Below are 12392 nucleotides of genomic sequence, written 5' to 3'. Positions count from 1 at the left end.
CTAAGCCAAACACTCTCCTTAAACTAAGCAGAGCCTCGTGCAGGCTGCAGCGGGAGAGAGAGGCGGAGGGGTGAACCCGTGAGTGGTGCGCGCATACGCGCGGGCTGGGGAGAGCTCTTTTTCAAAGCACATACTCGTGCTTGTGGCGCGCCGCTGCACACTCCCGCAAGCTGTATGCTGCCACAAGCACGGGTATGTGCTTTGAAAAAGAGCTGCACGGCGGCTAAAGGTCTCCTGTGCAGCGCATGCAAGTTGCGTAGGCGATACCTAAAAAAACACTAACCCCCTTCCATATGTCGAGGCTCTCGAATTGACCACACCTGACGGCTGATCTGCCCACCTCCTAGTATCAATTTAGTTTGAGATATCTTGTTTAACCGTCCTGGCTGCCACCCACATCAGTTAATTTGACGCAAGAGTAGGGGTCGGTTTAAACGGCTAATAAGGACAAGATGTGGCCTAACAACTATTGCTGCTGACGTTGGAACTGGGAAATCAGGTTCGTATCCTGGAATTGGGTCCACATCCTGTAATTGTGGGCACGTCAAACAACATCCCTGTGCCTAAAAGAGAAAAAAAAGGCGTCATCTCTGGCGCTCATGAAAAACTCTCTAATGCCCCTGGGCGAAGTTCATTATATATAAACATAAATAAACAATAGTGTTTAATTAAGTCTTATGCAGTGCTGCATCAACACATCACTCTCGCTGCACCCACACAAACACATAATGTGTACTCTGCAAACCTGTAACACAATAACTACGTCAAAAATACCCTACCCTCTTCCAAATTCCAGTGTGTGACCCCCTCTACTGGAATGCTCTCCTTCACCAGGTCTGGACAATCGCCTGTCTTCCTCCTCCAAGATGGCCTTAAAGATATCCCATTAAGAGAGCGGTAGGGACGGTCCAGTATCAAAACTGTCATTTGTTTATGTGTTAAAGGTGATATGTCCACTCTAGTTGAAATATGTTATTTAAACATGCATGCCCATTTCTTCACCACCTAGTGCCTACCTACATTCCTGCCACCCAAGGTGACTCAGACCTTCCACTCCATCTGCAGCATCTCTGGTACAAAAATGTGTTTGTGCTTAACAAAAAGATAACACACAATAAACCATTATTTGGCTACAAACACAAGCAGAGCACTGTTTTGAGTGCATATGTTGTCCACAGTGCCCACTAATGCAATAAGGATTGGATTGAAGAAAAGTATGGAGTACAAACTATCTGACCGCCATCCCTCTTCCGGGTTTATGGTGGAAGGGGCAAATGTGTATGCTATGACATGGTGAAAGGGTCCTGTGGCAGAGATATGACAAATGGTTCTATGTGGTATACAGGGTATAATTACAAGGTATAGTTGAAGGATATGTTTCTCACATACAGGGTAGATAGCTAATTGTTTCAAAGATATGTGGGTGGCAGGAACACGCAGTCTCTCAGTAGATGGATAGAGGGTTTGTCAAACATACATACAACAGGCAAGTACAGGTGTATTCAGGGAAAGACCTCACCAGGAGCAGATGGTAACAGGAGACCAGGTCTGGAGTGGGGGCACTTTTCATCACCAGTCTACACATCCGAGAAGGAAACACTGATGCCAAATTTACAGGGGACAAAGTCTCCCTATATGCGGCTCTATTGAACGTCAGTCCTCAGCAGACATCAGGGCCTTTTCGCTTACTATTTGTATGTTCTTTATGTCTTTATTTTCATATCTATTCATTTATATTATTATGTTTTTTCTGTACTTCATTGGTGTTTCTCAAGAGCCATTTACTTTTTATTGTTAGCTTCTCTGTCGCTTCAGTTTAAAAAATCATGATAGTCTGTGAAGTATGGGGTGCAGTTTAGATCTTTATCCTGTTAAGAACTTTCTTCTCTTTACCAGCCAGGGATACCACCACTTTGTGACCATTGCAAGCTTTGGTCCCTCTATTTTCCTTCTATTTCCACATGTGCTTATCTTACTCGTGGTTGCTAGATTTAGCTGGCCAAATTGTGCTCTGATTTCCAGCGTGTAGAAGCTGGTGGTGGACGTAGAATTTGCAGCTTGACCCCAACCTTGTGTTGCAGTGTATCGTGCACCCAGCGATACCCACACACTCACTGGTGGCCAACTCCCAGAACATTGATCTCTGCTTAGCTAGGCATGTGGACCTGGCTGTGCGGCAGGCATCCCATTCTTTAATGAGATTGTGCAATGGACGTCTTTAAATCTCCTGCCAATACACCAAGCCAACTACATTTAACCCCGCCAAAAAAGGGAAGAACGAGAAGAGTATAAGGGATAGGTTTAGTGAAGAGGCTGAACGCAGTAGATACAATTTACAGTTGCTTAGCAGGCAACCAGTTAGTTTATCTGGATACAAGGTTTAAATAAGTGGTCAAGACAGAGTAATATTAGCACCCATGTGGTCTAATTGCAAAAATTACAATATGGAAATTCTTCCACACTTTTGATACCTCTGTGGACCAGTTTTTTTTAGAGTGGAAGTGTAGTGATCAACTCTCAGGCAGGTTGATTGTTAAGATGATTTATTAGAACAAGTGCTGCGCAGCAGCTCTCACAGCCAGTAGATTATAAAATACAGTTGGTAGTTCAAACAACATTCTGAATAGGAATACAGGGATGGAAGAGATAGAACACAGAGCCTGGATAATTCTATAAAGACTAGAAGGCAGACCTAACAAAACACTACATTATCCTCTCTCCTACAAAACAAAAGCAGAAGAAGGAAAGAACAGTAAAAGATCCAGTACAGAAAAAGTATGGAAATTAACGGAACCTGGCAGGAGTGACTCGAGTACGAGAACTCCTACGAGGTAGGACAGTAGCAGAAGAAGTAGAGGGCAATGCAGGAACATTATGAGAAGGTAGAACAGTAGAACTCTTACGAGGCAAAACAGAAGGAGAAGAAGTAGAAGGCAGAGGAGGAACGTCAAGAGGCAACATATGAGTATCATGAGAAGACAGAAGATGAGCGACAGATTTGCCCACTTTAACAACCCTGGCAACATTCCACCAGTTTTTCATGTTGACTCTCACAGAATTGCCACAGACTTTGTCAATAACAAAAGGTTCAGAGAACTTAGGGTTACCCTTGGTAGAGTGAGTGGGTAACTTGATCCGAATTCTATCACCCACAACAAATGACTGAGAGACGACCTTCTTCCTGGAGTCAAAAACATCCTTCTGTTTGGACTGGGCATGCAAAACATTGGATCTGGCAACTTCATCAACATTGTCAATTGAATTCAATTTCACCCAACGTGACATCCACCCAGGGCAAACCTTTGAACATGGTTTTCTCCCACGCAGCAGTTCAAATGGGGAAACCTTGGTGGAGGAGTGGGGAGTGGTACGATAGAACCACAACATGGACCTGACTGCGTTCGGGACATGGCAGTGTTGAGCAATGGCCCACTGAATGCAATTGTTGAGCACCCTGTTCATGCGCTCAACGAGACCATTCGTCTGAGGGTGATAAAGCGCACTTCTCAAATGATCAATGCCACTCAGATTAACAAATGAACCAAATTCCTGACAAACAAATTGTGGGCCATTATCACTTACAATGGAGGAAGGAAAACCTTCACGCAAAAACAAGTCTTTCAAAAAATCTATAATATTCTTGGATGTGGCTTCACTTTCAAAGCGGACCTCTGGCCATTTAGAGTAGTAGTCGACTGCAACTATCGCGAATCTGGAGGCAGGAGGAAGTAAATAGAACGGACCAACCAGATCGATACCAATCTTTTCCCACGGCCTATCAGGAAACGGAATGGGTTGAAGGGGGGGGAACGTGTTTTCAAACACTTTTCAGCACTAGAACAAACCACACACTCAGCAACAACAGTGTCTATGTCCTGATCCATCTTGGGCCACCAGTAATGTTCTCTAACCCTTCTTTTGGTTAGTGTTTTGCCAAGATGACCCTCATGCGCACCTTTGACAATCCTAATTCTAAGGTCACTGGGAGGAACTAGTCTATCACCACGCATGAGGATACCACCCTCAATAGAGAGTTCATCAGAAACTTTGACAAAGGTCTGAAGGGACACATGAACATTCTTCTCCCTGGGCCACCCTCCTCTGACAAATTTGATCACTTCACAAAGCAGAGTGTCACTGGACAAATGTTCCCTCCACTCTCTTTCACTAATAGAGCGCATATCATCAACCCCAACAAAAGCTACAAAACAATCCTCCTCATCATAATCTTCCTCACAATCCCTGTCAGGGTCAAAGTCAACAGGATTCCTAGAGAGATAATCGGCCCTTATGTTCTTATTGCCAGGTATGTAGCTGACCTCAAAATCGTATTGGAGTAGTTTAGTTGAAAGTCTGGCAATCCTAGGAGAATGATCTTTAATCCGAACACCAGTAAGGATAGAAACTAAGGGACTATGATCGGTCCTCAGACGAAAGCGTTTACCCCAAATATACGGATTAAATTTCCTAATCGCCCAACAACAAGCTAAGAGTTCCTTTTCAATAACTGCAAAGTTGGACTCCGCTCCACGAAGAACTCTCGAAGCATATCCAAGAGTGTGCTCAACACCATTAGCCTCCTGAGTAAGGACAGCCCCTAAACCAAATCCACTGGCGTCCACGGTGATGGTGCACAACAAATTGGGGTTAAAAGGCTTCAAAACTTTAGACCCGATAAGTTCTTGTTTGATCCAAGAAATTTTTTTTCACAATTTGCATCCCATAAGAAAGGAACCTCTTTCTTAAGCATGTTGGACAATGGTTGAACTTTTGTGGCATAATCAGGTAAGAACCTAGCGTAAAACTCACAAAGTCCAATGAACGACTTCAAACCACTCTTGTCTCTGGGTGCAGGACTGTCGACGATGGCCTTAACAAGGCCAGGTCTGGGTTCTACACCCTTCTCAGATAACACATGTCCAAGGTATTCTACCTTGGGCGCTCTAAAAATGCACTTCTCTTTCTTTAAAACAACACCCGCACTACTCAGAGCTTTTAAAACTTCCTTCAGAGTTTTATCATGGTCATCACAACTTTTACCATGAATTAGCACATCGTCTTGGAAAACGACCACACCACTGATGTTTTTTAAAATATTGGTCATGATCCTTTGAAAGACAGCTGCCGCAGAGGCCAACCCGAAGGGCATACGGCAATATTGAAAAGAACCTATAGGGGATACGAAAGCAGTAAAGTGTCTGGAAGCAGGATCCAGGACCACCTGGTGATATGCGGATGCTAGATCCAGCTTGCTGAACCACCTGCAACCATCAATAAGTGACAACATGTCGGGGATCTTAGGCAGTGGAAAGGAATCGACCCAGATATTCCTGTTTAGGCTGCGTAAGTCGACACAGACACGAAGCTCCCCAGTCTTTTTCTTAGCAACCACCAAAGGAGAAAGCCATAGGGAGGATTCAATGGGTTCAATTATTCTCCTGCTGCAAAGGTCATAAAGTTCCGACTCGAGTTGCTCTCGCACACTGAATGGGACGTTTCTCAGTTTGTGTTTAATTGGGATCACATTGTCCTTGACACGGATGGTGTGCATGAATCCTTTCACTTCCCCCAACTTATTGCTAAAAACCTCAGGAAAATCTTTAGCCAAAGTGCAGACAAAATCAACGTTTTGAGTGGAAAGGACATCGTTTGTGGGAGAACTGTCATCAGATTGAACAACGGCAATGGAAATGGGATCTTTGGTTCCAGGGCGGAGAACCATCTTAAATAAACCTTGGTGGAACCAACCAAGGATGTTCAAACCTTTGACTGAGACATACACTTTGCCAAAAATTTTCCTCCCTCTGAATTCAATGGAATCTTCAAAATATCCCAATAGTTCAATCTTCCTGCCCTCGTAATTTAAAGGTAGTCTATCTGGAGGAGAGAGTTTGCGATCACCCCAAACCTCCTCGAAGAGCTCCTGGGTTATCATAGTTATCCGGGCCCCGGAATCAACCAACAGGCAAACTATCTTATCTCCGATACCAAAATTGGAGTAAGGATCCACACATTCTGACTCAGGATTTTCAATGCTAACCACAGCTACCATGTCTCTCAGATCATCTTGAATACTAGTATCATCCTGAGGGAAATCAGATACATAAGCAACCGAAGTGGGGGTATAATTACTGTTCCACTGTTTACCAGATTGAGGGAAGGGAGAGTTTCTTTTTATATTTTGGCACACTTTTGCAAAATGTCCCACTCTGCCACAAAGTCTACATGTGACACTCCTGGCTGGACAAGGACGACCAGACCTCGAATGAGGAAAATTACCACATTTGAAACATACATTTGTTTGTTTGAAGAATTTGTTGTCGGCACGACCTAAAGTGCCCATCTTATTATCAATAACTTTTACAGAACTGATTACAGTTTCATCTTTAGCAATGGACGAGGGAGATCTAATATCCAATTCCTTGACAGAAAGTTTAGAAAATTCAATACTTTTTGCTACTCGCACAGTCTCCTCGAGAGAGGGATTATCAAGTGAGAGCAACTTCTGTTGAATATTTTTATCTAAACATTTGCAAATGTACTCGTCTCTTATCATTTGGTCCCTAAAATTTTCGAACTCACACTCCGCACTCAATACTCTAAGCGTAGAAATAAAATCCTCCACCTTCTCCCCATGTTTTTGCTCAGATTTGAAGAATTTGTGCCTGACAACAACTATACTAGGTTTAATATCAAAACGCAGTTCAAGCAGTTTTACTGTTTGATTGTAGTCATCCAAATCTTCTTCTTCAGGAGCAGGTACCAAGGGGGGTAAATGTTTAAAAATTGCACGTCCTTCAAACCCCAAACTGTTCAGCAACAGGTATTTCTTTCTTTCCGCCCTGTACCTGGACGCACCAATAGCCCCTAAGTAAGTGGTGAAAGCGTCAAACCACTTTTTCCAGACGATTGGAGGCTCACCTGGAAGATCAAGAAATGGTGGAGGGGGAGAAATTGCTTGTAGACTCATGTTTGTATGGATGTTAAAGTTTTGCTCAGAGTGCTGGAGGGACACACAGTCAAGAATAAATATTGATGCTAAATGTAAGTAGGAGAAAACAAAAAACGTTTCTTGCTTCGCGATGACAAGTGACTCAATTGGTTACTGTGACTGGGGTGGACCAAAACTGTCTCCTCGTTATGTGACGATAATAGCTAATGGCTCTTAAATGGCTCTTAAACACTTTGAAGTGTATATACTGTCTCCTTGCTCCGTGGTAACAAAAGTGAGATTGCTGCCACTCACCTCGTGAAAGTTTACCTTATGGAACAGTTCCGCACTAGGCAACTGCAATGTCGCGCCTCTGTTTGCGCAGTGGAACTCGCTTATCTTCTGCTGCACGTTAGCGGTGTGGTAATAAACATTGAAAAAAAAACGAATATGCTCACAAAATGGCCTCCAACGTTGCGTTCCAACGTCAGGACGTCGCGTTCCAGTGACGTTTCTGGAAGTAACTTACGCCAGTTGCGTTAGGAGATACATTTACTCCAGTGGCTGGGCGTACATCAATACGCCAAAAGCGTAGATAAGATACGCTTGGAGCGCAACTGACGTGCATAAACAAGCTGATTGGAGGCTGCTGCCGCTTCCTGTGAGAAGACTTAAAAGCAAGTACAGTAACTTTTACTTATTTTCTTGAGTTCGGCGAGGTTGAGGGAAAGAGCGGGTGAACCGGTTCTCACAACTGCTCGATGTCTTCTCGAGAGGCGATCCGGTTCCTCAAAGCGCTCGTCGTCCTCCGGTCTCAATGTACGGCCGAACTTCGGATTCGCCGAATTTCACTCCATGGATGCACGCGTGGAGAGCAGACACTTGTTCAGGAATCGTCGCCACGTTTTTTGTAGTGATCAACTCTCAGGCAGGTTGATTGTTAAGATGATTTATTAGAACAAGTGCTGCGCAGCAGCTCTCACAGCCAGTAGATTATAAAATACCGTTGGTAGTTCAAACAACATTCTGAATAGGAATACAGGGATGGAAGAGATAGAACACAGAGCCTGGATAATTCTATAAAGACTAGAAGGCAGACCTAACAAAACACTACAGGAAGTTTCCTGGAATCTGCTACAGCACCTCGTCTTCTCCTTTCAAGCCATACAAACAATTGAGTACCCAGAAATGTAAAATTCCCCTCATTTTGTACCATACCTATAATAAAATTAAATGAGCATGCTTAACCAGCTCCCCAGAAGAGATCCATCCATTTATCATCCATTCACCCATCCATCCATCAATCACTCCTTTCAACCTTTTTTATCCACTGTGACAGCTTTCCATCCATACACTCTTTAACTCCTCCTTTCTCCTTTTCACTCTTTCTTGCAGCATTTCTCCCTTTTCCTCCTTCTTGACCACTTTCTATCTACTATCCTCTCTCTGTCAATCTCCCTCCTTTTCCCCATTAAATACTCTTCTATTTGAATTGCTAAGTATGATGTAACTGGGATTTTTATTGTTCTTTCGAATTCAATTGAAGCCGGTAGCGGGAGGAAGAAGTCTATTTGTTTGATGCTTGAAGAGTATTAACTGAAACTTCAATACACCTCTTCTACCAATCTACTGTGGATGTCCAAGGCCTATAATACACTTGGCGACCAGCATATGGAGGCATCTCTACATCTACAAATGGCATGATCGACCAACTAGCGTTACAATTTTGTCTTTTTTTGTACACTCTTTCCTTTGATTAATCTCTAAAGAATGTTGTGACTCAGTTAATGCTTGTCGCAAGTTGTACTTTTGTCACTGTGTTTATTGTATTGTATTGTATTGTAATTGCATTTATATAGCGCTTACTACCCCTAACGAGGCGTCAAAGCACTTTTTTCGGCGGGTAGCACGCTACTCCGGGACCCATAGAGGATTAGTGTTGAATAAGTATAGTGAAACATGCAAGTACATTTTAAGTGGTGGATATGTTAGTCAGTTATTTGGATTTGGAATGATAGCAGCAGGATAGAGGAGGAAAAAGGTTTGTATTTATTTATTGCTCGCTTGTTGACGCATGCTATTCAGGAAGCCTATAAAGGATTAGTGGTGAATTATTATGGTGAAATATGAGGTAATTTCAGTGGTGGATATTAGTCTGTTACTTGGAGTGAGAAGGATATCGGATGGATAAAAGGGGAAGAAAGATTTGCATTCATATAGCACTTGTTACCCCTGATGGGTGTTGAAGCGTTTTTCTGGCGAGTAGCACGCCACTCCGGAACCCATAAAGGATTAGTGTTGAAAATTAGTATAGTATAAATATGAAGTAATTTGAGCAGTAGATATGTTATTCAGTTATTTGGGCAGTATATTAGTATAGTTGAATATGGAATATGGAATTTGAGAAGTGAACATGGTAGTCTGTTAATTTTGATTGAAAAGGATAGTGGAGGGATAAAAGAGGGAAGGATTTCTTTTTTTTTTATTTTTTTTTTTAGGACTTACCAGTAGGAAGAGGCTTTTGGATGAGCAAAAAGGAGTTTTGGAGGGAAGGAGTCAGAGGGTAGAGTTGAGAAAGGTTTGTTTTAGGGGTGTATAATTGGTGTGAGTGTGTTGCTCTGTTTGTGGTTGTGGATGGTGTGGGCTGGGTATTGTTAAATGAGAAAAAGGGCAGCATTTCTGGCCCTAGTCCCGACCAGTCTCGAAAAGGCTCAAACAGGCAACTACCCTTGTCCTCTCTGCCCCTTAACAGGCTCAAACAGGCAACTACCCTTGTCCTCTCCACCCTTAACAGACTCAAACAGGCAACTATCCTTGTCCTCTCCACCCTTAGCCTCTCCGCCCGGGCTGAGATGCCCTAAGCCTGGCCTTTTTTGTAGCCCTAGTAATCAGGTGACCCCTTCAGCCAATGGGAATCCTAGCCCTAACACTATCCAATCACAACACTAGCCCTAACATATAAAACCAATCTTAGCCCTAGTCCAAGCACCCAATCAGTTAAAAAACCCTGATCTCTACGTCCAATAAAGGCCTTAGCCCTACCACTAGTCCCAACCCCAGTCCAAGCAGCCAATGGTACAGGTAGCCCTAGTCCCTACTTCCAATAGAAAGCCTAACCCTACTCTTAGTCCCACAACTGGTCCAACAACCAATCACACCAGAAGCCCTAAATAGCTACTCCCAATTAAAGGTCTAACCCTAGCCCTAGTCCCACCCTACTCCCAACAACCAATAACATAGGAAGCCCTAGTCCCTACTTCCAATAGAAATCCTAACCCTAGCCCTAGTCCCAACCCTACAATGATTGAATTACAGACAGAGAAACCAATCAGAACTCTCAAATACCCAACCAATGAGGACATTAACCCTAACCCAATAGAAACACCAGATACAACCACCAATCAGTGTACACATGCGCCAACCACTAGCAGACCATATAAAGTCCGAGCGACCTCAGACAAGGTTTGCTGGCCAGGGAGTTGGAAGCTGCTTCTCCTGTTCAGAATCTCCTAGGAGACAGACAGGCTCAATCCACAATTTTGGACTTCTACAGGTAAAGGATTCACTAACTCGAACTCTAACAATACTGTTTGAATAAAGCTTTACTCCCCCTGCTGGCCAAAAAACAAAGTGCACAGGCCCCAGTAAATACAGTTTAAACAGCTCACAGAAGCAACCTCTGATGTAGAAAATCCCTGTTGCTGGGGGGGGGGGGAGGTTGGGGGCTGGCCTCACTGGCTTGTGCACACAAAATGGTGGCTGGGGGTGCCCTGTTTTAGCACACAGGTCAAAGCACAGAGCAAAGGAGACATATGGAGGGAAAACAGATTTTTTTTTTCTTTTTTATTTCCGTAAATTTTTATTGAAGATTATATTTACATGGAGCATTACATATACATGGGGAGAAGAAAAAGAAAAACGCCCTGGAGGGGGGTGGGGGTGGTCACAGTCTTCTTGGCGTTAGTCCATTAAATCGCATTTTCCCTCGTTGCTGGTCCGTTTTAGTTTTCTCCGTTCCCCCTCATTTCGATGATTGTCTCTGTTACATCCCCATCCCCGACCGTAGCAGGAAAAAAAAGGGAGAGAGAGTGGAGAGTAAGAAGCGCAGGATCGTTACGGGTCTTGTGGTGTTTCTACTACCGGATGAGTGATATGCATGTGGTGATTGTGTGTATCTGGCTGTGCTGTCTATGGGGGTTTGTGCGAGGAAAGGTAGTTGTCTAGAGACTCCCACATATTTGATTGTCTGTGCGTCTTCGGTGTGTGTTTCGCCGTTATGGTGTCCGCCCCCCTCAGGAAGATGACCCAGTTGAACCAGGCTCTGAACGGGGCTTTCCCTGTGTCCTTCCAGTTGTACAGTACCGTTTTGACCGCCGCTGTCAGTAGCAGGTCAATCAAGTCTCTGTCTTCTTTTGCTGTGTTTGAGGGAGCCATGAACCCTATTGCTAGGCTGTGAAAGTCTAGTTGTAGTGCGGCCCCTGTGATGTCGTTTATCAGTGTGCCAATCTCGTTCCAGAACTTCCTGACTTTGGTGCAGTGAAAGATAAGATGTGCCAGATCCCCCTTTTGTTTGTTGCAGTTCCAGCAGGAATCGCTCTCGCGGATTCCTATGGAGGCTAGGCGGGCGGGGGTCCAGTACGCCTTGTGTATCAGCCAGAATTTGGTCTGGTCTAGGGTTGTCGTTACTTTATTCCTTGACGTGGATCTCCAGATGTCAGCCTTTTCTTCTCCGCTCAGCTCCCTTCCCGCTAGTGTTCCCCAGTAGGACATGACTTTATTGTTGAGTTTGGTGGATTTGTGGCTCAGGAGGTGTGCTACTTGGTGCCCTAGTTTGTTGAGGTTCGTGGCGTATTGTAGGATTGACGGTGTCTGTCTATTCAGGTCTGCCTTCCCTATTGCTACCTTGATTTTTAGGAAGTTGTACAGTTCTATGCTGTCCATTTCGTGTTTCCCTTTGAACGTCTCGAAGGTGGTGTATGTGCCCTGCTTTTGAAGTTGGCTTACTGTGGATATGCCGTGTCTATACCATGTGTGCATGTCCAGTGTTTTGTCTCTGTACTTGATTCTGGTGTTATGTCATATGGACTCAAGCTCAGTTTTCTTTATACTTGTACCTCGTAGTCTGTCTATACTTAGGAGGGCTTTCCTGGTGTTTCTTAGAATGGGGTTGTGTTTGATTTCAGGGTGCCAGGTTGCTGTCAGAAATGCGACGGGTTCCATACCACCCAGTAGTCCTCTTTCTAGTGTGAGCCAGGCCGGGGAGTAGTCTTGTTTGGGGGTGAGCCAGTATAGTCCCTGTTTTGCTATGCATGCTGTCTGGAATGTTTTGAAGTTTGTTATGTTTAGGCCCCCTAAGTCTTTTGTTAGTCTTAGTTTCTGTAAGCTAATTCTGGGTTTCTTCCCCTTCCATAGGAAGGTATTGAGCAATTTATCTAATTTTTTGTGGAAGTCCTCCGTGTTA

The sequence above is a fragment of the Lissotriton helveticus genome, chromosome 7 (genome assembly GCF_964261635.1).
Source record: "Lissotriton helveticus chromosome 7, aLisHel1.1, whole genome shotgun sequence".
NCBI classification, from domain to species: domain Eukaryota; kingdom Metazoa; phylum Chordata; class Amphibia; order Caudata; family Salamandridae; genus Lissotriton; species Lissotriton helveticus.
The sequence above is the reverse complement of the archived record's forward strand: the minus strand, read 5'-3'. Positions refer to the sequence as shown.